General features: G+C 53.4%; 2 pseudogenes; one reads left to right on the forward strand and one right to left on the reverse strand.

Moving 5' to 3' along the window:
* Nucleotides 1-11,582: 11,582 nt before the first annotated feature.
* On the reverse strand, nt 11,583-11,700 carry LOC134939150 (5S ribosomal RNA; annotated as a pseudogene).
* A 1,426-nt stretch (nt 11,701-13,126) lies between these two features.
* On the forward strand, nt 13,127-13,244 carry LOC134939151 (5S ribosomal RNA; annotated as a pseudogene).
* Nucleotides 13,245-20,408: the final 7,164 nt, after the last annotated feature.

Here is a 20,408-nt window from a genome sequence, read left to right on the forward strand (position 1 = left end):
AATCCTGTACTGCGAATCTCAGATAAGCTTGATGTGGAGGATAAATGGGAACACGTAAGTAGGCATCTTTTATGTCTACTGACACCATGAAGTCCCCTTCCTCTAGACTGGAAATCACTGCCCTCAGGGATTCCATCTTGAACTTGAACCTTTGCAGGTAGAGATTCAGTGTTTTCAGGTTTAGAATCGGTCTGACCGAGCCATCTGACTTCGGAACTACGAAGAGGCTTGAATAAAATAAATAAAAGGCTTAAAATTAAAATAAATAAATAAAATTGATTAATTAATAAATAAATAATAATAATTAATAAATAATAATAATTAATAAATAAAATTGAATAAAAGGCTTGAACAAGGCTTCTCCTTGCTGTGACAAGGGAACCATGACAATGACTTGATCCTGACACAATTTTTGTATTGCTGCTGCTACCACCTCCCTGTCTGGGAAGGCCGATTTGAAAAATCGGCATTGGGGAATGTCCTGAAACTCCAGTTTGTACCCGTGTGACACTATTTGTAGGATCCACGGGTCCAGGCCAGATTGAACCCAGAACTTACTGAAAAGTTTCAGACGTGCCCCCACCTGAGCGGACTCCCTCAAGGGAGCCCCAGCGTCATGCTGTAGATTTGGCAGAAGCAGAGGTTGATTTCTGCTCCTGCGATCCTGGAGACTGCAGACTTTTTTCCTTTTCCCCTTCCTTTACCCGCAAAGAAAGGGGAACTTTTACCCTTTTTGTATTTATTGGGCCAAAAGGACTGCATCTGAGAGTGATGTGTCTTTTTTGCCGGCCCAGGAGCGTTAGGCAAGAATGTCGACTTCCCTGCTGTAGCCGCAGAAACTATGGAATCCAGGCCATCTCCAAACAAGGCCTCGCCTTTATACGGGAGAGCCTCCATATTTCTTTTGTAATCTGCGTCAGCATTCCATTGGCGAATCCACAATGCCCTTCATACTGAGATCGCCATGGTAGCAGCTCTTGATCCCAAGAGACCAATATCTTTCATTGCTTCTAGCATGTACGCAGCAGCGTCCTTGATATGACCTAACTTTAGGAGAATCTCGTCTCTATCTATTGTGTCAATGTCTGATGACAAGTTTTCCGACCACTTTTCAATAGCACTACTCACCCACGCACATGCAATGGTAGGTCTGAGTAGTGTCCCATTGGCCACATAACTAGATTTCAACGTAGTCTCCAACTTTCGGTCTGCCGGCTCCTTAAGAGAAGCCATCCCAGGCGCAGGGAGATTCACCTTTTTTGTTAAACGTGACAAGGCACTGTCCAAAACGGAGGGTGATTCCCACCTTTTCCTGTCCTCTGCAGGGAAAGGATAAGCTACCTGAATTCTTTTTGGAATCTGGAATTTATTTTCAGGATTTGCCCAGACACCTTCAAAGAGACTGTTCAGCTCATGACAAGGAGGAAAAGTTACATTACTTTTCTTTTCTTTATAGAAGTAAGCATTCTCCTGTGGTAAAGGAGGGGGCTCCGAAACTTCTAACACCTCTTTTATAGCAACAATCATGTATTGTATGTTTTTTGCTAACTTTGGATCTACTCCCCTGGAATCACTAGTGTCGACACAGGAGTCAGAGTCCGTGTCGGTATCAGTTTGTACTACATGTGCAAATGACCTTTTATGTGACTCAGATGGGTCCACTGTGGATGAAAAAGCAGAACTCAGAAAAATCACATCTTCGACAGATTTCCTCCAACTTTCTGCATGAGACTCAGACTTATCCAATCTCTTACTAATATGATTTACGCTATCACGTAATTCTTTCACCCATTCAGGCTTGTTGTGTGCCGGCAGCGTCACCACATTACAACTGTGTCCCTAAAATGGCTCCCTCAGGGGAAGAGCTCCCTGCCTCAGACATGTCACACTCGTGCACAAACACTCCACAGACACTCTGGGGCTTATAGGGGACAGACTCACAGTAAAATCTGTCATAAGGACACAGAAGGGACTTCACAACTCATCGCCAATGTAAAAAAATCACTGTGTATCTACAGAGACTTTAGCGCTTTATATGACGATTTTAAGCACCACTTTTCACTCTGTCCCCTTTATATACACCCTGATACTTGATTCAGAAGTGGAGGAGGACCAGCGTTTCTTTCCCTGCAGCTTGCTTGGAGAAAATGGTGCTGAGCAGTGTGCTGGCTGACTGAGGAGAAAGCCCCGCCCCCTGCAATGGCGCGCTTCCCCTCAGAAAACATGAGGTATTTTTTATACTGGCGGGGGTGTAGGAGGATTGTGCCACGGCATAATATGCTATCTTTTTGCCAGTCAGAGTAGGTTTTCATGCCGATACACTGGACCATTTACCAATGTGGCAGCGCCCGTCGAGGTTTGTAGGAACAGCAGTGCGGGTGTCCTATGGGAAGTAATTTTACATGTGGGCCTATGAACAAGGAAAATGCAGGAGGGGGAGGGGGCAAAATACCCCCTATGTATATATATATATTTTTTTTTGCAAATATTTAAATATATTAGAAATACTTTTAAAACATTTTTAAATGGGATAAAAAAAAAAATTCTGATTGGTATTTGGGGAATAATATTCTCAGTCAAGTGGTAATCATATCGGTTACATCATAAACAGTAGGACACCTCCTCCAGCACAGCACTTACTTGTAGATATGACGTGCAGCAGTACATACAGAAAAATGGCAAGCATTACAGGTGCTTACAATGGAGGAGACAGTCTAGACAAGAAGAAAATAACACAGAATTCCCCCAGCACACTATAATGGACCTGTAAAAAAGATTTACATCCTATATAATAGTAAAAATGCAGAGATCTTAGTTACATATATTTGCCAAAATATGATCAAGCCCCCAGCCACTTCATGGCATCTCTGATATGGTGGTCCTAACACTGGTGGTCCATTTTCGTGTGCTGGGGTATATCTGTGCTTGTTTTCTTGTCTAGACTAGCCCCTCCGTTGCACGCACCTATAATACACTAATAAATTGATTTGAGCAGCTTGCCAGTTTTGTGTATCACTATTCTGAGAGGCATGTATGGGATCACCAGTTGCTGGTTCTTGTAGTGCTATTTGGGGGATCTTGGGGTACTAGCCTTCAGTGGGCTGTTGGTCCCCCTCTTCCCCCTCCCAAGGAACCAGAATGTCCTCTCTTGCAGCCTCCTGCATCATAGTGGTGTGAGGAGGGGATCTGGTGTCTAGGTCGACAATGTTTGGGTCGACATGTTCTAGGTCGACAGGTCAAAAGGTCAACATGAGTTTTTCAAATGTTTTGTCTTTTTTTTTGAACATTTTCATACTTAACGATCCACGCGGACTACGATTGGGAATAGTAACATGTGCCGAGTGCTGCAGTTGCGGCGCGAGGGGACACGGTGCACTAATTGGGGTTCCCGGTCACTGTACGGAGAAAACAACACCAAACCCCCCCCCTTGAAAAACTCATGTCGACCTTTTGACCTGTCGACCTAGAAACCACGTTGACCTTGAATCCCTGTCGACCTAGTTACTAGTTAACTAGGTCGACCTATAGTGGTCGAAACAAACATTGTCGACCTAGACACTGTCGATCCTATGATCCACACCCGTGAGGAGATGCAGTGAGAACTGGCCAGCACAGTCGGCTAATTGTTTCACTGGATCTCCAAAGAGTTCCCACTCAGTGGTCAAGAGACTGTTACCTGGTGCTCTTATCTCCCTGACTCTGGAGCCCAAATTTTGGCAGAGAAGATAATAGGGCTCACCAGCAGAATCCTGGATGTATGTTTTTGAGTGAACCATCTCCTTCCTCCAGCCTTGCCAGCACCTGGGCAGCAGTCCCTTATCCAGATGGTCTCAGGCACAGAGGAGACCCTTACCACTCCCAACTGTCCATTGGGGACAATGTGGGTAATTCAGAGTTGATGGCAGCAGCAAATTTGTTAGCTAATAGGCAAAACCATGTGCACTGCAGGTGGGGCAGATGTAACATGTGCAGAGAGAGTTAGATTTGGGTGGGTTATATTGTTTCTGTGCAGGGTAAATACTGGCTGCTTTATTTTTACACTGCAATTTAGACTTCAGTTTGAACACACCCCACCCAAATCTACTCTCTCTGCACATGTTACATCTGCCCCCCCCCCCCCCCCCCCACCTGCAGTGCACATGGTTTTTCCCATTAGCTAACAAATTTGCTGCGGTCACCACTGAATTAGGCACAATGTTAAATATGTGTATGCACTTTGCTTGATTGCTTAAGGAACCATGGGGGTAATTCCAAGTTGATCGCAGCAGGAATTTTGTTAGCAGTTGGGCAAAACCATGTGCACTGCAGGGGAGGCATATATAACATGTGCAGAAAGAGTTAGATTTGGATGGGTTATTTTGTTTCTGTGCAGGGTAAATACTGGCTGCTTTATTTTTACACTGCAAATTGGCTTGCAGATTGAACACATCACACCCAAATTTAACTCTCTGCACATGTTATATCTGCCTCCCCTGCAGTGCACATGGTTTTGTCCAACTGTTAACAAAATTCCTGCTGCGATAAACTTGGAATTACCCCCCATGGGCAGGATTAATACTACTGAAGAATATCTGTATGATGTGATTTACAAAGCTCCTTCAGCAAAGGACTTGCCATTTTCAAAATATTTGAGCAATAAACATCTTGCCTTAAGACTCCTGCATCTACCTGTATCCTGTGACTACCAGCGAAGCACTAAATGCTACTACATTCCCTGGCAGTTCAGGATAGAGCCTGGTGTCTCCAAGCTGAAACCCTCTGCCAACTACTCAGTGTAGACGGGCCCATAGTGAAGGACCAGTGGGAATTATCCAACATTACCCAGGAGGTGTTACAGCAGCGTCCCCACACATACCCAGAAGTAGGTGGTATGAGCCTTTGTATAATGAGGTGCCACAGACAGTCACTGCAGCCATGTAAGTAGTGCTTTAGCAGGGATTTGTCCAGTCCACGGCAGGGCAAGAGGACACTCGGGGAAGGAACCAACCTGCCCCAAACACCCCCACAGACACACACGCTGAGAGCCTCCTGAGGGAAATCCTAGTGGCTCTCCAGACTGCAGGATGCCACTCCAGGCCCAGATTAGGGGGGGGTGATGGACAGTTCTCCTGGCATCCCCACACATTAGAGCCCTTCTGAACACAAAGTTGTGTTGAAGTGCAGTGGTTCCTCTTTAACGGCTGAGCTGTGAATCTGGCGAGGAGACCATCTGTGTTCAGCAGCTTTCCCGGGATGCTGCTCCTGCTGCAGCTGTGCTAGTATTTCTAGTATTTACTACTGAGGTTGCACTGGTGTGCCCCTCCCCCCTTTCCTCTTGGCTTCCAGCACCCTTAACCCGGCCCTGTCCAAGACCCCTTAAAGACGAATACAAGAGCCACCAGGGTAGCAAAGGTACCACCACCTCGGCCTGGCATCCCAGGCGGCTGCACCATCTGCATGCCCCTAGATGCTTGTTATGTTAAACCCTGAGCAAACCCATAGAGTAGGGCGCTGTGTGGCCACAGCTCTGTAAATGGCCCTTAGTGATGGAATAACGAGTTTTATGGTACAAACTTACCTTTGTTAAAACTCGTTCTGCGAGGTACACTGGGCTCCACAAGGAATGGACAATGGGGTGTAGAGTAGGATCTTGATCCGAGGCACCAACAGGCTCAAAGCTTTGACTGTTCCCAGAATGCATAGCGCCGCCTCCTATATCTCCCCGCCTCCCTGCACAGGAACTCAGTTTTTAGTTAACCAGTCCAATGCAGTAGCAGGAAAAGAGACGACAATGGTTAGTAGCCACAACATCGCATTCTCACGACAGGAGACGTGTCAGCGGCTAATGCCATACCAACCCAAAGAAGCTAAGTGCGTCAGGGTGGGCGCCTTGTGGAGCCCAGTGTACCTCGCAGAAAGAGTTTTAACAAAGGTACGTTCTTACCATAAAACTTGTTTTCTGCTGCGGGGTATACTGGGCTCCACAAGGAATGGACAATGGGGATGTCCTAAAGCAGTTCCTTATGGGATGGGACGCACTGTAGAGGGCACAAGAACCCGGCGTCCAAAGGAAGCATCCTGGGAAATGGCTGTATCGAAGGCATAGAACCTTATGAACGTGTTCACAGAGGACCACGTAGCCGCCTTGCACAATTGTCCAAGGGTCGCACCATGTTGGGCCGCCCAAGAAGGTCCAACAGACTGAGTAGAATGGGCCTTAATGTGATCAGGAACAGAGAGACCAGCCTTCACATAAGCATGTGCAATCACCATTCTAATCCATCTGGCCAGAGTTTGCTTGTGAGCAGGCCAGCCCCGTTTGTGAAACCCAAACACAACAAAAAGAGAATCAGATTTCCTAATAGGAGCAGTTCTCTTCACATAGATACGTAGAGCCCGTACCACATCCAAAGACCGCTCTTTGGGAGACAGATCAGGAGAAACGTGCCGGAACTACAATCTCCTGATTAAGGTGGAACGAAGAAACCACCTTAGGTAGATATAGATAGCCAGGACGAGTCCTAAGAACTGCCCGGCCACGGTGAAATATCAGATATGGGGAACTACAGGACAAGGCACCCAAATCTGACACTCTTCTAGCTGAAGCAATAGCCAGCAGAAACACCACCTTAAGGGAAAGCCACTTAAGGTCAGCTGAACCAAGAGGTTCAAACGGAGACTCTTGTAACGCCTCCAAAACCACCGACAAGTCCCAAGGAGCCACAGGCGAGACATAGGGAGGTTGGATACGCAACACGCCCTGAGTAAAGGTATGCACATCAGGTAAGGTCACAATTTTTCTATGAAACCACACCGACAAGGCAGATATTTGAACCTTGAGGGAGGCCAGACACAGGCCTAAGTCCAGGCCCTGCTGAAGAAAAGCCAACAACTTGGCTATACTAAACTTGGAAGGGTCATAATCGTTAGATGCGCACCAAACAAAGTAAGAATGCCAGACCCTATAGTAAATCCGAGTCGAAGACGGTTTCCGGGCCCGCAACATAGTTTGAATGACTGCCTCGGAAAACCCTTTAGCCCTCAAGACGGAAGCTTCAAGAGCCACGCCGTCAAAGACAGCTGGGCTAGGTCCTGGTAGACACAGGGTCCCTGAATGAGGAGGTCTGGGCGTTGTGGAAGTAGAATTGGACGCTATGACGATAGGCCTTGCAGGTCTGAGGACCAGTGCCGTCTGGGCCACGCTGGAGCTATGAGAAGCAAAATTCCTTTTTCTTGCTTGAACTTCCGAATTACCCTGGGCAGGAGTGACACCAGAGGGAACACGTACGGCAGCCGAAATCTCCACGGTACCGCCAGTGCATCCACGAATGCTGCTTGAGGATCCCTTGTCCTTGCTCCGAAGTCCGGAACCTTGTGATTGTGTTGAGACGCCATCAGATCAACGTCTGGAAGGCCCCACCTTTCCACTAGGAGTTGAAACAGTTCTGGATGGAGGCCCCACTCGCCGGCATGCACGTCCTGACACCTGAGAAAGTCCGCTTCCCAATTCAGGACTCCCAGAATGAATATTTCCGATATGGCCGGTAGATGGCGTTCTGCCCACTGTAGAATCTGTGAGACTTCCTTCATTGCTAGGTGGCTTCGAGTGCCACCTTGATGATTTATGTAAGCCACTGTGGTGGCGTTGTCCGACTGTACTTGAACAGGACGGTTCTGAATTAAATGCTGGGCTAGGTTCAAGGCATTAAAGACCGCCCGCAACTCCAGAATATTGATCGAGAGGAGGGACTCCTCCTTGGTCCACCGCCCCTGAAGGGAGTGTTGCTCCAGCATCGTGCCCCAACCTCTTAGATCTGTCGTCAACAGGACCCAGTCGGATATCCAGAATGGATGGCCCCTGCACAGTTGTTGGTCCCGGAGCCACCAGAGCAGCGACAGATGGACCTCCGGAGTCAATGAGATCATTTGAGAACTGATCCGGTGAGGCAGGCCATCCCATTTGGCTAGAATCAGCCTCTGGAGAGGGTGAGAGTGAAATTGAGCGTACTCCACCATGTCGAATGCTGACACCATGAGGCCCAGCACCTGCATCGCCGAATGTATCGACATTTGCGGACGAGATAGGAAGCAACGAATCCTGTCCTTAAGTTTCAGGACTTTCTCCTGGTTGTGAGTGTCCAATAGTGCTCCCAGATGCACCATGCTCTGAGCAGAGATCAGGGATACCTTCTTCCAGTTGATGAGCCACCCGTGGGCTTGCAGAAACCGGACCATCACATCTAGATGACGCAGGAGAAGTTTTGCCAGGATTAACAAGTCGTCCAAATACAGCAGTATCCTGACCCCTTGACGGCGGAGTACCACCGTCATCACCGCCATGACTTTTGTAAAGACTCGCGGAACCGTAGTTAACGCCCGAAACTGGTAATGGCAGTTGCCAATCGCAAATCTCAGGTATTGCTGATGAGACACTGCTACAGGAATATGAAGGTAAGCATCCTGTATATCCAGGGAGACCATGAAGCCCAGAACTATAGAGCAAAGGGTATCCATCCGGAACTTGAAAACCTTCACAAACCTGTTCAATGCCTTGAGGATGAGAATGGGCCGGGAGGACCCATTCGGTTTCGGGACTAGAAACAGCAGAAAATAGTACCCCTTGCCCCTCTGCACAAGAGGCACCTGTACTACGAATCCTGTATCCAGGAGGGTCTGTACCACCGAATGTAGAGTGTTTGCCTATGTCTTGTCCAACGGGACATCTGTCTGTCAAAATCGATGAGGGGGTCGGTTTTTGAAGGCTATGGCGTAATCTCGAGTGACGACTTCCCGTACCCAGGCATCTGAAGTGGTCTTCAACCATTCCTGGGTATACCCTAGAAGCCGGCCCCCCACCCTGGGATCACCCAGAGGGAGGCCCGCCCCGTCATGCGGCAGGCTTATCTGTTTTGGAAGCTGGCTGACGGGCCGCCCAGGCTCTTTTGGACTTAGGCTTACCAGGTTTGGAAGTGCGGGCCTGCTTGTTGTACGCTTGTTGTACACCTGACCTTTTGCTTTACCTGAAGGACGAAAGGAAGTACAGTACCTTTAGCCTTCGACACAGAAGGAGCAGTACTTGGCAGACAGGCAGTTTTGGCAGTAGCCAAGTCATCCACAATCTTATTTAAATCCTCCCCAAACAGAATATCTCCCTTAAAAGGGAGTGCCTCCAGGGTTTTTCTAGAGTCCAGATCCACAGACCAGGATCTCAGCCACAATATCCGGCGAGCCAGGACTGACGTAGTAGAGGCATTGCCTGCCAGGATACCGGCATCAGAAGCCGCCTCTTTAATATACGAGAAGCTGTGACAATATAAGACAAGCATTGTCTAGCATGGTCAGAGGAGATTTCAGCATCTAACTCCAAGGCCCATGCTTCAATGGCCTCTGCAGCCCAAGTAGCTGCAATAGTGGGCCTTTGTCCAGCACCCGTGAGGGTGTAAATCGCTTTCAGACAACCCTCTACACGTTTATCCATAGGCTCTTTTAGAGACGTGACGGTGGTGACCGGAAGAGCTGAGGAAACCATCAACCTAGCCACATGTGAGTCCACTGGAGGAGGCGTTTCCCAATTCTTAGAGAGCTCCGGCGCGAGGGGATAGCGAGCCAGCATCTTCTTTTGAGGCACAAACTTCGTACCCGGGTTTTCTCAGGGTTCCTGACGTATATCCACTAGGTGGTCAGAGTGAGGTAAAACTTGTTTAATCACCTTCTGACACTTGAACCCCTTGGACGTAGGCGAGCGACGGTCAGACTTTTTAGTAGTCAGGGACTGGTTCAACTTCTTTATTTGAGCAGATAAATCGTCCGCCCACGGCGGGTTAGCTGCAGGGACCACAAACGGTTGCACCGGCATTGGGGGTCCCAAAGGGGGTGTTAGTTTATGAACTAGTGTATGCAGAAGCGTTGAAAAAGCGGCCCATGGTGGGTCATTATTTGCCCCCGTCCCACTGGGGGCAAGGAGCCCCCAGAACCAGAGCCCAAAGCTGCTATATTCTCCTCATAGGTATCTGCGGCTTCAGCAACACCGGCAGTGTGTTCAGCCCCAGAACCGTTACCCTCAGAAGCAGACATGATATAACTTGCAGTATCAGGTAATACAGTACAATTTGTCAGCAGCACGATACCTCTAGCCCAAACCCCTGCGCAGTGTAGTCAGCACCAGCAGAGATAAAGGAGAGATATGGTGACTAAATCACAGAGAAAAATACATAATACAGTATATCTTTGTGAAAATCCTATATTAGATAAAACCTGACGCACCAAGCCCCCTCAGGTTATAGAATATAGGGATAGCAGGCTGAGTGAAAGACACAAAATGGACACCACTCAGCTATCAAATGCACACACAAATAGTCACAGTCTGTACAATGCAGAGGTTATTACTAACAATAACACTGCACTGGACTAGCTTACACAGCTATATAACAATAGATATAACAGTACACAGTAAGAACTGGATGTATACCACAGGGTAATTGTACTAGGAAACCCTGACTAAGTGCACTCTTTCTTAACTAACACTGACTAAAAAAAAAGGCAGGTAGAATACCTAAGTGTCTTGTAAAGTCACAGCACTAACAACCAGGTGGCTTTACATAGGATTTGCCCAAGCATTCCCAGGAACAGTGAGCTGAGGGATAATGGCGCCGCAGACACTGCCAGAGAGTGAGGGAGAGACAGATATGCAGCTCCAGGGCGGAACATTTGCAGAAAATGGCGCCCTGGGGCTGGGGGAGGGGCTACAGGTCTAAGACCTATCCCCCTGCTGGCAAAACCACCGGGTACTGCGGGCTCTAATAAAACGGTTTATAGAGAAAACCTGACCTGTCCCATAACCTGATGATCTAGTGGGATCGCTATGAAGGGGACGGGGAGTGGTGGAGTCTGCACAGGATCTCTCAATATGAAAACTTACTGGTTATTTTGGCATAGGGTAACCCTATGATTTATTTGTTAACCAACATATGGCCGTATGTTTGAGTAATTCATAGCCGGCACTGGGTTGGTGGTGCTCCCAGAGGTAGTTCAGTAAACTGATACAAAGAAATTGTATGGTTCCTGTATAGTGCAGGAGCCAAAGAGAAGAAGAAAGACTACAAGTCTCTTCTGGGGCACTCTTCTGTAATAATTTAGGTGATATTATAGTATTAAGAAATAACTTTTATTGATATTCCTCTTAAAATATATGGCTATGAGGCAAAAAAATATATAAGTAGAACAAAATGAAGTTGCTATCTATTGATAAGAGGATAATCCATCCAATTTCAGTAGAATTGACTGTATAAGGTGATACAGATCAACAAAAAATGAATGACCGGCTCCGTTTAAGCAAAGTATATATTCACATATATGTCTCTCTGGTATTGAAGGTGCTGTGATCCAGATGTAAGTGATATAATTATCTTGTTTTAATTTCCAAATAGTTGAGAGTGTTGTTGCATGGGATCACACTGTTAGTGTACTAGAAAGGAGAGATATTTCTCAGTATAGTACCGCTGGGCTCACTGTGTTCCTTTGAGTGAGATTCAGTTTTGATGGGTTATGACTGGTATTGACTGGTGCTTGGGCTCCAGGTCTACTTGATTATAGCAGGATAAAAATACCTGCAGTGCCAGGTATTCTCTGGTGGTCTCCCAACCAAGTACTGACCTGGCCCACAGTGCTTGGCTTCCAAGATCAGACGAGGTTGGGCATACTCAGTGTGGTATGACCGCAGGTGATTTATCCTGCTTTATAATGCCCAGAATTGAGTACGGTGTATTGTCAATTAATCAGGAACTCTTATAGTCCGGATGTCGTGGACTCTTGGAGGTCCAGAATTTGGAAGTACGATAATGTATGTAAATGGTGTGGGGGAGGACTATTGAAAATAAGTCCTAAGCCACAGTTCAGTTTGCTGTTGGGTATAATGTTGTCCCAAAAGCTTCTAGTTGCACAAGGTTGTTTTCCTTCCTAATCAGTCATAAATTGATGATAATTGATGTAAACTTGTGTTTATACAGCAATCCCATAGAAATATGGAAAACCAGGTGCAACAAATGAGAAATGTATCCCCTTTTCGCTGTATAAAGGTTTTTTTTATATAAATAGTCACAGACAATTAGTATAGATAATAGTTACTGTGAAATCGTAGGAAATCACAGTAATGTCTGAAAAAATGATACAGCGAATGGAATTGCAGTTATTTTTTGAAAAATTATTTTTTGCAAAAGATACTTGTGGTAAATGAAATAATGTAGTTGAGGCTTCAAAATTGAAGTATATTCCTACTGTTAGGTGGAGAGGTCAGAATACCCCCCTTGATGGAGTTGTCAGCGGGAACCGTCACTCTGGATCCAGGGTAAGCGATGAGTCCAGCAGAGAGACACACACGCGCCGGTGTCCGCGGTCCGCGGCAATCCGTGAACAAGCTCCAAGAGCGAAACGTACGTCGCGCCACTGCCGTTTCCGGTTTCCGAACTTCCGGTCGACGGACCGCGGACACCGGCGCGTGTGTGTCTCTCTGCTGGACTCATCGCTTACCCTGGATCCAGAGTGACGGTTCCCGCTGACAACTCCATCAAGGGGGGTATTCTGACCTCTCCACCTAACAGTAGGAATATACTTCAATTTTGAAGCCTCAACTACATTATTTCATTTACCACAAGTATCTTTTGCAAAAAATAATTTTTCAAAAAATAACTGCAATTCCATTCGCTGTATCATTTTTTCAGACATTACTGTGATTTCCTACGATTTCACAGTAACTATTATCTATACTAATTGTCTGTGACTATTTATATAAAAAAAACCTTTATACAGCGAAAAGGGGATACATTTCTCATTTGTTGCACCTGGTTTTCCATATTTCTATGGGATTGCTGTATAAACACAAGTTTACATCAATTATCATCAATTTATGACTGATTAGGAAGGAAAACAACCTTGTGCAACTAGAAGCTTTTGGGACAACATTATACCCAACAGCAAACTGAACTGTGGCTTAGGACTTATTTTCAATAGTCCTCCCCCACACCATTTACATACATTATCGTACTTCCAAATTCTGGACCTCCAAGAGTCCACGACATCCGGACTATAAGAGTTCCTGATTAATTGACAATACACCGTACTCAGTTCTGGGCATTATAAAGCAGGATAAATCACCTGCGGTCATACCACACTGAGTATGCCCAACCTCGTCTGATCTTGGAAGCCAAGCACTGTGGGCCAGGTCAGTACTTGGTTGGGAGACCACCAGAGAATACCTGGCACTGCAGGTATTTTTATCCTGCTATAATCAAGTAGACCTGGAGCCCAAGCACCAGTCAATACCAGTCATAACCCATCAAAACTGAATCTCACTCAAAGGAACACAGTGAGCCCAGCGGTACTATACTGAGAAATATCTCTCCTTTCTAGTACACTAACAGTGTGATCCCATGCAACAACACTCTCAACTATTTGGAAATTAAAACAAGATAATTATATCACTTACATCTGGATCACAGCACCTTCAATACCAGAGAGACATATATGTGAATATATACTTTGCTTAAACGGAGCCGGTCATTTTTTGTTGATCTGTATCACCTTATACAGTCAATTCTACTGAAATTGGATGGATTATCCTCTTATCAATAGATAGCAACTTCATTTTGTTCTACTTATATATTTTTTTGCCTCATAGCCATATATTTTAAGAGGAATATCAATAAAAGTTATTTCTTAATACTATAATATCACCTAAATTATTACAGAAGAGTGCCCCAGAAGAGACTTGTAGTTTTTCTTCTTCTCTTTGGCTCCTGCACTATACAGGAACCATACAATTTCTTTGATCTAGTGGGATCGCCTGTACTGCCACAGTGTCCACCGCCAGCGCATGCAGCGCTCCTCCCACTGACCACGCCAGATCGCGATAAAGACCGGGTCCCGCAAGCAGGACCCACTTACCACCTCCTGAAGCGTGGCCACGCGATCCCAGAGAGCCCCCGTCGTGTGTGCCTGACAAGAAGAAAACCGCAGCCTCCTGCTGTAGTTACCCGGCAACCAGGGCTCGGGAGTGTACAGCGCCGCTGGGGAGAGCCGGAGCTACGGCCGTGAATGTCCACTGACATGTATCAACCGCTGCTGCCCTTGAAGTCTTCACTTTTTTCCTCAGAAAAAAAGCTCTTCTTAGGGCTGCCTGGAGCAGCCCCTCTATTAAGTGCCTGCTACTGCAGCACCAACTACAAAACTGAGATCCTGTGCAGGGAGGCGGGGTGATATAGGAGGCGGCGCTATGCATTCTGGAAACAGTCAAAGCTTTGAGCCTGTTGGTGCCTCGGATCAAGATCCCACTCAACACCCCATTGTCCATTCCTTGTGGAGCCCAGTGTACCCCGCAGCAGAAAAACAGCATATGGGGCAATACAGGGGCTGACACCACACTGGGCCCGGCACAGGTACCAGGCAGCAGGAGGAGTGATGGGGAACCCACTGCTTGGCAGGAGAGGGCTCTGTGATGATAGGAGATTGTTTTTGTGTGTGAGGGTGCAAAGGATTATGGGACGGAAGGGACTAGTTCCCCTTCCGTAGATGTAAGCCGGTGACGTCACAGGCCATGTGACCAGACCATGTGACTCTCACACTGCAGCGTTTCTTGGCGCGCACTTCAAAAGGAGTTAGCTGTTATGACAGGTAACAAATTCTCTTCTATAGAGCTGTGGAACAGAGCAAATTAGGCACATGGAGGGAGCAGGCTGCAGCGAGTGGACGACAAGGAGCCCTTGGAGAGCAGGCTGATGCGGGAAGGGGCACGGAGCACTAGGGGAGCAGGCTGCAGGGGGGGCACGGAGCACTTGGGGAGCAGGGGAGGGGGACACGGAGTACTAGGGGGACCAGGCTGCAGGGGGGCACGGGGCACTAGGACACAGAGCACTAGGGGACCAGGCTGCAGGGGGTGCACGGAGTACTAGGGGACCAGGCTGCAGGGGGGGCACGGGGCACTAGGGGACCAGGCTGCAGGGGGGGCACGGAGCACTAGGGGACCAGGCTGCAGGGGGGGGGCACGGAGCACTTCGGGAGCAGGGGAGGGGGAAACGGAGCAGTAGGGGACCAGGCTGCAGGTGGGGCATGGAGCACTAGGGGACCAGGCTGCAGGGGGGGGGGGGCACGGAGCACCTGGGGAGCAGGGGAGGGGGACACGGAGTAATAGGGGACCAGGCTGCAGGGGGTACGGGGCACTAGGGGACCAGGCTGCAGGGGGGACACGGAGCACTAGGGGACCAGGCTGCAGGGGGGGCACGGAGTACTAGGGGACCAGGCTGCAGGGGGGGCACGGAGCACTAGGGGACCAGGCTGCAGGGGGGCACGGAGCACTAGGGGACCAGGCTGCATGGGGGGGCACGGAGCACTTGGGGAGCAGGGGAGGGGGAAACGGAGCACTAGGGGACCAGGCTGCAGGGGGGGCACGGAGCACTAGGGGACCAGGCTGCAGGGGGGGCACGGAGCACTAGGGGACCAGGCTGCAGGGGGGGCACGGTGCACTAGGGGACCAGGCTGCAGGGGGGGGCACGGAGCACTAGGGGACCAGGCTGCAGGGGGTATGGAGCACCCTATCCTGCAGGGGGGGCACAGAGCACTTGGGGAGCAGGGGGGGGGGGGGCACGGAGCACTAGGGGACCAGGCTGCAGGGGGTCATGAAGCACTTTGGGAGCAGGGGAGGGGGTCACGGAGCACTTGGGGAGCAGGGGAGGGGGGCACGGAGCATTAGGGGACCAGGCTGCAGGGGGGCACGGAGCACCTGGGGAGCAGGGGAGGGGGCACGGGCGCAGGCTGCAGGGGGGACACGGAGCACTAGGGGACCAGGCTGCAGGGGGGGCACGGAGTACTAGGGGACCAGGCTGCGGGGGGGGCACGGAGCACTAGGGGACCAGGCTGCAGGGGGGGCACGGAGTACTAGGGGACCAGGCTGCAGGGGGGGCACGGAGCACTAGGGGACCAGGCTGCAGGGGGGCACGGAGCACTAGGGGACCAGGCTGCATGGGGGGGGCACGGAGCACTTGGGGAGCAGGGGAGGGGGAAACGGAGCACTAGGGGACCAGGCTGCAGGGGGGGCATGGAGCACTAGGGGACCAGGCTGCAGGGGGGGCACGGAGCAGTAGGGGACCAGGCTGCAGGGGGGGCACGGTGCACTAGGGGACCAGGCTGCAGGGGGGGGCACGGAGCACTAGGGGATCAGGCTGCAGGGGGTATGGAGCACCCTATCCTGCAGGGGGGGCACAGAGCACTTGGGGAGCAGGGGGGGGGGGCACGGAGCACTAGGGGACCAGGCTGCAGGGGGTCATGAAGCACTTTGGGAGCAGGGGAGGGGGTCACGGAGCACTTGGGGAGCAGGGGAGGGGGGCACGGAGCATTAGGGGACCAGGCTGCAGGGGGGCACGGAGCACCTGGGGAGCAGGGGAGGGGGCGCAGGCTGCAGGGGGGACACGGAGCACTAGGGGACCAGGCTGCAGGGGGGGGCACGGAGTACTAGGGGACCAGGCTGCAGGGGGGGGCACGGAGTACTAGGGGACCAGGCTGCAGGGGGGGCACGGGGCACTAGGGGACCAGGCTGCAGGGGGGGCACGGAGCACTAGGGGACCAGGCTGCAGGGGGGGGCACGGAGCACTTGGGGAGCAGGGGAGGGGGAAACGGAGCAGTAGGGGACCAGGCTGCAGGTGGGGCATGGAGCACTAGGGGACCAGGCTGCAGGGGGGGGGGGGCACGGAGCACTTGGGGAGCAGGGGAGGGGGACACGGAGTACTAGGGGACCAGGCTGCAGGGGGGCACGGGGCACTAGGGGACCAGGCTGCAGGGGGGACACGGAGCACTAGGGGACCAGGCTGCAGGGGGGGCACGGAGTACTAGGGGACCAGGCTGCAGGGGGGGCACGGAGCACTAGGGGACCAGGCTGCAGGGGGGCACGGAGCACTAGGGGACCAGGCTGCAGGGGGGGGGCACGGAGCACTTGGGGAGCAGGGGAGGGGGAAACGGAGCACTAGGGGACCAGGCTGCAGGGGGGGCACGGAGCACTAGGGGACCAGGCTGCAGGGGGGGCACGGAGCACTAGGGGACCAGGCTGCAGGGGGGGCACGGTGCACTAGGGGACCAGGCTGCAGGGGGGGGGCACGGAGCACTAGGGGACCAGGCTGCAGGGGGTATGGAGCACCCTATCCTGCAGGGGGGGCACAGAGCACTTGGGGAGCAGGGGGGGGCACGGAGCACTAGGGGACCAGGCTGCAGGGGGTCATGAAGCACTTTGGGAGCAGGGGAGGGGGTCACGGAGCATTTGGGGAGCAGGGAAGGGGGGCACGGAGCATTAGGGGACCAGGCTGCAGGGGGGCACGGAGCACCTGGGGAGCAGGGGAGGGGGCACGGGCGCAGGCTGCAGGGGGGGCACGGAGCTCTTGGGGAGCAGGCTGTGGGGGGCACGGAGCTCTTGGGGAGCAGGCTGCAGGGGGGCACGGAGCTCTTGGGCAGCAGGCTGCAGGGGGGGCACGGAGCCCTTGGGAAGCAGGCTGCGGGGGGGGACACGGAGCACTTGGGGAGCAGTCTGCAGGGGGGCACGGAGCACTTGGGCTGCAGGGAGCACGAAGCACCTGGGGAGCAGGGGAGGGGGGCACGGAGCTCTTAGGGAGCACGGAGCACTAGGGAAGCAGGCTGCAGGGGGGGCACGGAGCATTAGGGGAGCAGGCTGCAGGTGGGGCACGGAACTCTTGGGGAGCAGGGTGGCACGGAGCACTTGGGGAGCAGGCTGCAGGGGTGCACAGAGCACTTGGAAAGCAGGCTGCGGGGGGCACGGAGCACTTGGGGAGCAGGCTGCAGGGGGCACGGAGCCCTTGGGGAGTAGGCTGCGGGGGGGACACGGAGCACTCGGGGAGCAGGATGCGGGGGCACGGAGCAGCGGTGGGGGGCACGGAGCACTTGTGGAGCAGGGATGGGGGGCATGGAGCATTTGGGGAGGAGGGCATGGAGCACTTGGGGAGGAGGGCATGGAGCACATGGGGAGGGGGGCACGAAGCACTAGGGGACTAGGCTGCAGAGGGGCACAGCGCACCTGGGGAGCAGGGGAGGGGGGCGCGGAGCTCTTGGGGAGTAGGGGGGGGGCATGGAGCACTAGGGAAGCAGGCTACAGGGGGGGCATGGAGCAAAAGGGGAGCAGGCTGCAGGTGGGGCACGTAACTCTTGGGGAGCAGGCTGCAGGGTAGCACGGAGCACTTGGGGAGCAGGCTGCAGGGGTGCACGGAGCACTTGGGGAGCAGGCTGTGGGGGCACGGAGCACTTGGGGAGCAGGCTGCAGGGGGGCACGGAGCACTTGGGGAGCAGGCTCGGGGGGACACGGAGCACTTGGGGAGCAGGCTGCAGGGTGGCACGGAGCACTTGGGGAGCAGGCTGCAGGGGGCACGGAGCAGCGGTGGGGGGCACGGAGCACTTGGGGAGCAGGCTGCGGGGGGCACGGAGCACTTGGGGAGCAGGCTGCGGGGGGGGGGGGGGGCAAGGAGCTCTTGGGGAGTAGGCTGCGGGGGACACACGGAGCACTTGGGGAGCAGGCTGCGGGAGGGACACGGAGTACTTGGGGAGCAGGCTGCAGGGGGGCACGGAGCACTTGGGAAGCAGGGGAGGGGGTCACAGAGCACTTGGGGACCAGGCTGCAGGGGGGCACGGAGCACTAGAGGACCAAGCTGCAGGGGGGCATGGAGCACTAGAGGACCAGGCTGCAGGGGGGCACCGAGCACTTGGGAAGCAGGGGATGGGGGGGAACAGAGCACTTGGGGAGCAGGGGAGGGGGGCACGGAGCACTAGGGGACCAGGCTGCAGGGGGGCACGGAGCACTAGGGGACCAGGCTGCAGGGGGGCATGGAGCTCTAGGGGACCAGGCTGCATGGGGGCACGGAGCACTTGTGGAGCAGGGGAGGGAGGCATGGAGCACTTGGGGAGGGGGGCACGGAGCACTAGGGGACTAGGCTGCAAAGGGGCACGGAGCACCTGGGAAGCAGGGGAGGGGGGCGCGGAGCTCTTGGGGAGCAGGGGGGGCACGGAGCACTAGGGAAGCAGGCTGCACGGGGGTCACGGAGCACTAGGGGAGCAGACTGCAGGTGGGGCACGTAACTCTTGGGGAGCAGGCTGCAGGGGTGCACGGAGCACTTGGGGAGCAGGCTGCGGGGGGCACAGAGCACTTGGCGAGCAGGCTGCAGGGAGGCACGGAGCCCTTGGGGAGCAGGCTGTGGGGGGGGGGGGGACACGGAGCACTTGGGGAGCAGGCTGCAGGGGGGCACGGAGCACTTGGGGAGCAGGCTGCAGGGGGCACGGAGCAGCGGTGGGGGGCACGGAGCACTTGGGGAGCAGGCTGCGGGGGGCACAGAGTACTTGGAGCAGGCTGCAGGGGGGGCAAGGAGCACTTGGGGAGCAGGCTGCAGGGGGGCACGGAGCACTTGGGGAGCAGGCCTGCAGGGTAGGGGGTCACAGAGCACTTGGGGAGCAGGGGATGGGGGCATGGAGCACTAGGGGACCAGGCAGCAGGGGGGCACGGAGCACTTGGGAAGCAGGAGAGGGGGTCACAGAGCACTTGGGGAGCAGGGGAGGGGGGCACGGAGCACTAGGGGACCAGGCTGCAGGGGGGCACGGAGCACTAGGGGACCAGGCTGCAGGGGGGCACGGAGCTCTAGGGGACCAGGCTGCAGGGGGGCACGGAGCTCTAGGGGACCAGGCTGCAGGGGAGCACGGGAGGGGGGCATGGAGCACTAGGGGACTAGGCTGCAGAGGGGCACGGAGCACCTGGGGATCAGGGGAGGGGGGCACGGAGCTCTTGGGGAGCAGGGGACATGGAGCACTAGGGAAGAAGGCTGCAGGGGTGGCACGGAGCACTATGGGAGCAGGCTGCAGGTGGGGCACAGAACTCTTGGGAAGCAGGGTGGCACAGAGCACTTGGGGAGCAGGCTGCGGGGGACACACGGAGCACTTGGGGAGCAGGCTGCAGGGGGGCACGGAGCAGTGGTGGGGGACACGGAGCACTTGGGGAGCAGGCTGCTGGGGGGACACGGAGCACTTGGAGAGCAGGCTGTGGGGGGCACGGAGCACTTGAGGAGCAGGCTGCGGGGGGGGCAAGGAGCACTTGGGGGCAGGCTGCAGGGGGGAACGGAGCTCTTGGGGAGCAGCCTGCAGGGGGGAACGGAGGTATTGGAGAGCAGGCTGCGGGGGGTACGGAGCTCTTGGGGAGCATCCGCCTCCCGCGCGGAAGTGTCGCAGATGAGTGCGTACCGGGGTGGCTGCGGCCCTTCCAGGGGTTTGGGGAGGAGAGGAGGAAGCCTGGGTCGAGCGCGCCCTCGGCCTCTCCTGTCGCTACCCACCGGAGCACACCTCCGGCGAATCTGTAGGGACGGGTGAGGCCTGTGGCTCTGTCCGGGTCCGAAAAGCCCAGTTCC

Source organism: Pseudophryne corroboree, chromosome 6 (genome assembly GCF_028390025.1).
Source record: "Pseudophryne corroboree isolate aPseCor3 chromosome 6, aPseCor3.hap2, whole genome shotgun sequence".
NCBI classification, from domain to species: domain Eukaryota; kingdom Metazoa; phylum Chordata; class Amphibia; order Anura; family Myobatrachidae; genus Pseudophryne; species Pseudophryne corroboree.